Source organism: Silene latifolia, chromosome X, assembly GCF_048544455.1.
Source record: "Silene latifolia isolate original U9 population chromosome X, ASM4854445v1, whole genome shotgun sequence".
Classification (NCBI taxonomy): Eukaryota; Viridiplantae; Streptophyta; class Magnoliopsida; order Caryophyllales; family Caryophyllaceae; genus Silene; species Silene latifolia.
The window spans coordinates 220,806,037-220,812,036 of NC_133537.1; positions in this window are offsets into that span (position 1 = coordinate 220,806,037).

Consider the following 6,000-nt stretch of genomic DNA (forward strand, 5'->3'; position numbering starts at 1 on the left):
CCACACTCTTGAAGACAGTCATAAAAAGGATCAGACTCAACCTCTGTCACCCTGCCTCCAAGTCTTTCATTTGCTTGTAACACACAATTGAAATCACCCCCTATGGCCCAAGGAGCATCAATCTGCCTAGCAATATTCTTGAGGTTCACCCATAGAGGCTCTCTTTCTCCCACTCCATTGAAAGCATATATGATTGTCAAATAAAATTGCATATGATTAATTTTATTAGTCACATAAACATGAATAAACTGAGCATCATATTTAATGAAATTAATGTCAAACACATGAGGCTTCCAAAGCACCCAAACTCTTCCTCCATGGTGATGTGCATTATTGGTGGAGACACTCCAATCAGAGATTATTAACAATATTATGGAGATATATTGCCTTGATCTTGGTTTCTAACAAGCCAAACAAGCCAATATTATTAGCATGTAAAAAATTATTCACAAATCTCTATTTCGCTTCCTTATTCATCCCTCGTACATTCCAGAATCCAAAATTCATTGAGTATTAGAAGGGGGATCATTACCATTCACACCAATTCCTTGCTTATGCATGCCAGAGTCCTGCAACTCCTCCATGTGATGAGGAGAAGGTGAGACTTTCCTGCTAGCATCATTCCCTTGCCTAGGCTGTCTAATAGGGGAGATTGTCCCACTAGAAATAGTATTAATCCTAGTAACAGGGGTACTTGTATTGGCCATCTCAGAATTTTGGATTTTGTTACAGGAGAAGAGCAGTGACCTGATTGACGTTTGCATCCTTTTTTATGGGCCTCCACACTTTCTGGACAGTGGGCACTGGTTTAGTAAGTATGACAGGTTTCAGAGCTTTTTTATTCTTCCTGCAGTGTTCCTTCTCATGCCCTAATTGCTTGCATTTACTACATAAACTAGGTTTCCACTCATATTCAATGTCAATAGACACTTCTTGCTTTTTTTCATCCAAGAATTTTATAGAATTTGAAAATTTTTGCCCTAGTTTGAGTTCAACCATGACCCTAGCAAAGCCTAACCTGGTTTTCATTTCGGTTACATCATCACTTTTAATATAATTCCCAACTAGGTTTGCTAATTTGGGAAGACTCTTACCCCGGAATTTTAAAGGTAGCTTTTGCAATCTAATCCATGCTGGAACGGATTTGACCTCCTCCTTCGGGGGTTCCACATCTGGCTGCCAGGGTTTGATTATTAATGGTTTATTATCAAATAAAAAATATCCGCTCCCAAGGACAGCCTGCTTCATTTCATCAGTTTGGGACCTTGCAATGAAAACTCCATTGGGAAAGAAAGAGATTTTGTCAATAACATACTTGTTCCAAATCCTTTTCAGGAATCCTTCCAGCACTTGCCAGAGAGGGTTTGCCCCAACAACAAAACCAACCACTGCCTGCTGCCAATACTCAAGTTCAGACTGCACACCTTCATCAATTAATTGCAGCATCTCAGGTTCTTCCTCAATCATCTGGACCATTTTTCGGCCATAGACTTGATACCACGTTTCATCATGGGATCTATCATCTTCAGATTCAGAGCCTTCTTCACAATCCTCTACTGTAACTTCATTGAAATCAAGTGTTGGAATACCATTTACCTCATGTATACTCTTATGTTTTTGGCCTTCATCAACATCTGGTCTTCCCAAAACTTTGGATTTCTCTGAGTTAATAGCATGTGAGGCAGATGATTTTGTATTATTTGTATTATTGATCTTAGTCACAAATTTCTTAGTCATCATGTCTTGGATCTTGTGCCCTAGAGATGACGACTGCTTCTCTCTCTAGGATTCATTTTTTTTTTTGTGATAAGTTAGGTAACTCAGTTTGACTCATCATTGATCGTACCATATCTAATAAAGTTCGATTCCTCCTTTCAGCCACACCATTAAATTATGGTGTGCCAGGAGGAGTTAATTGAGATACAATACCGCAGTCTTTAAGGTGATCTCTAAAGTCATTGCTTAAATACTCCCCACCACGATCTGATCGCAATGTTTTAATCTTCTTATTTATTTATTTGGTTTTCTACTTCATTCTGGAACTCTTTGAACTTGTCAAAAGCTTCACTTTTATACCTCATTTAGTAGATGTATCCATATCTACTCATGTTATCGGTAAAAGAAATGAAATAGTCATAATTGCCCCTAGTAGTGACTGTCATTAGACCACACACATCGGTGTGTATTAAACCCAACAACTCACTAGCTCAAGATCCTTTTCCTAGAAAAGGTGCACGAGTCATCTTGCCAAGAAGACAAGATTCGCATGTACCAAATGATTCAAAATCAAAAGGTTTAATTATACCAGTCGACACTAGTTTATTAATATGTTTCTCGATAATGTGTCTTAATCGACAATGCCATAAATAAGATTGATCAGGATCACCTGTTTTGAGTCTTTAATTATCTAAATGATAAACATCATTGCAAGTGTCTAGAATATAAATATCATTGATTGAAATAGCTTGGCTATATACAATCCCATTAAGGGAAAAAGTACAACACTTGTCTTTGATAACAAAAGACAAACCTTCTCTGTCTAACACAGATACTGATATTATATTCCTAGACAACGTCGGTACAAAATAACAATTATTAAGAAACAACTGCAATGCTGAAGCTAAATTAATTACATAGGTTCCTACTGAGACGGCAGCTACTTTAGATCCGTTCCCCATTCGGAGATTCACATCACCCTTGTTTAGCTTCCTTACGCTTTTTAGGCCCTGCAAGTAATTGCACAAGTGAGAACCACAACTAGTATCTAATACCTAAGTTGTATTTGATGCGTAATTTATATCATAAAATATTCGGTTGAGAAATTACATGTTGGCTTCACAATGTCAGCTTTGATGTCATCCAAGTATTTTGTGCAATTACGCCTCCAATGTCCCTTGTTATTACAATAATTACAAGTATCTTTAAGAGGATTACCCTTCTTAGGCTTAGGCTTGGTAGAGCTATTCGCAATAGCCTTACCTTTGCCCTCCACATGTACGGGTTTCTTACCTGCATTCCTCTTAAACTGCTTCTTCCCCTTCACATTAATCGCAAGTACATCCCTCCTCGTACTCCTACTCAATCCCATGTCCTTCTCTGCTTGCACAAGCAGAGAATGAAGCTCATATAAACTTTTTCTCATGTTTGTCATGTTATAATTTACCCTAAATTGGGTAAATCTTTTGACATGTGAGAGAGAGTGGAGCACTCGGTCTACCACAAGCTCGTCGGGGATCTTACATCCCAACCCTTCTAGAGTTTCCACGTACTCAATCATTTTAAGTACGTGTGAACTCACAGGTTGTCCATTTTTGAGGTTAGCCTCAAATAAACGAACTGCGGTGTCATATTTAATTATCCTCGGGGCTTGAGAAAACATAGTAGAAAGCCTTGAGAATACTTCATGAGCATTGCGGAACTTGACACATTGCCTTTGTAAAGCAGGGTCCATTGAAAAAATCAAAACATTTTTTTACTGCAGCCGATTCCTTTTGATAATCATTAAAAACCACCCTCACATCGGCAGTGGCCCTAGAACTAGGTGAAGAAGGAAATGGATCGACTAGGTAGCATAATTTTCCATCACCTGCGGCAGCTAATCGAAGTTGTTCCTCCCAATCTTTAAAATTACTACCGTCAGCTTTTAATACATATTTGTCCATAAAAGAAGGAAGCCATGAATCTCTAGCTATAATGTCGGTTTGACTAGTAGAAGTCATCGTGATTACTACAAAGAAAATAAAACGAAAGATTAACATTTATCGTTTAAACATTTTAACTTGTGAAACTTTTTCTAACAAGTTCCCATTTATATAATGATCTCCCACTGAATTATATAAATGATTGCAAGATCCATTTTTATATAGACACGGGCAAGGTGGACCGATTCAACCCATATTTATATAAATTTGGTCAGTCAACAATTTTGACTGATTCTACTATTAGAACTCTTGGTTGACGGATTTTCTTAAAATCTATCTCTTAGCCCCAGAAATAAATATTGGCACGGTGGACCGATTCAACCCATATTTATTCCGTGGAGTCCAACCAATTTTCACGCGTAATAGTTTTTATTACCCTGCTTACCCAACGTAAAAAGAGTGTACCTCGGTGATCCGAACCTACCTCTAATGAAGAAGGGATTCATAGGTGTTATTATTTGGTAAGGTTAATCTCAATTTTTAAATGAAAGTGAGAGATCTTATCAATTTAATTGTCTATCACTTTTAAGTGAACCAAATTGGTGAATGCTAGACAATTAAATCGATAACAGCAAAATAAAACATGTAGTGACGATTTGGCATGAATGCATAAATATAAAACAAATTAAATCCTAATATGGCCACCTAGTTAATCTAATTAACTCAAACTATTACACTTTGGAAACCAACTCCTTGGTCCCTAGAATCTTCATAAAATTGGCCTCCTTGTTTAGGATTTCGGAACGCCTTTCCGAAATACACCGTCTTCATGAAAACTCCGTCTTTAGATGCTTCATCTAACTAATAATAATTAAATTACATAACAATTTACTATTATATAATTTTTAATAAAAATAAAAAAAAAACTATTAATTAATTAGAAATTGGGCGATGCGAAATCGTAATTAATTACAAAACAAGTCGATATTCCCTTACATTACGGGAAATACCAACTTCTACCTATGGACATATTAGGAAAAATTACATAATTAAAATACTAAAAACCATTCATCCATATGAATAATAAAAATGCATTATGTAAAATGTTATGCCAAATCGTCTAACTTACCAACAACGATCATGTGAGCTTGCTTTGACGGAATTTTTACCATTAAAAATCCATAATCAATTCTTAAAACAATTTTAAGATTTAAATATCATACTAATCTGGTCTAATATTAAGATAATTATTCTCACTAATTATCTTGAATTTATATGGGATTAAAACATAAATTATAACAAAAAGACATAATAATTCACAATTATTATGGAAAAATTCCATTTAATTAAAACATTTATGGAAAAATAAATTTTAAGGTTTTGTACATTCTTGTCTTTCACCAAAATGACATACATGTGAAAATCTTTGGTTTTAAAATTTATTTAAAACAATTTCACAATTTTCTCGGTAAAATGGCAATTTTTACGATTTTATTCTAAATCAAATCATAAAAATTGAAACGACTATGAAATAAATTTTTTTACATTTTGGAACAATTTACAGGAGCCAAAAATCCAAAAATTTAGAGCCGAAAAATTAAATCAATATTTATTTGTAAAATAACCATTTTTTTTACCAAATTTTATCAAATAAAATTCAATAAACTACCTAAATCAATCACATTAATTTGAAGTTTCTATTATTTTTATAAATAGAACATGTATGTGGTTATTTCTAAATAAATATGCATAAAATTAACAAGAAACATAATTTAATTAACTCTTACTTAATTTTATTGCATCTTTACTCAATTTTATGCCATTTTAAGTCATAAAAAGAGATTAAATATTACAAAAATAAAATTTTCATTCCATATCATTTTAAGATCAGATTATTTGCATGCAAGACCATATTATGTGATAAAACTAATTTTAACAATAAAATATCAAATTTTATTAATTTATCTCATAAATTACTAAAATCGTCTTAAGACTACATGCATGTATATAACAATGCTCTAATACCACTTGTTAGTCATTTAGACCATATTAAACTCATCTTATGAAATCAAAATTACTAACTAATTTTATGTAATGGTCTAAATCTACATGCATGCAAATAAAACAACATAAAAATGGAATAAAACCATTTAAGAGTGATTTCCTTATATTGATGATGGAAATATATGGGCACAACTCAAGGACTCCTTCATTGATGTTGTTCTTGAGGTAATACTATGTTGATGATCCTCGAAAAACCCAAATCACCAAGCAAGATGATCTCCTAAGGATGCACCCAGGATAATGCTTAAAATTATTACTACAAATAATATTGACTAGATATTATTTGAGTATTATA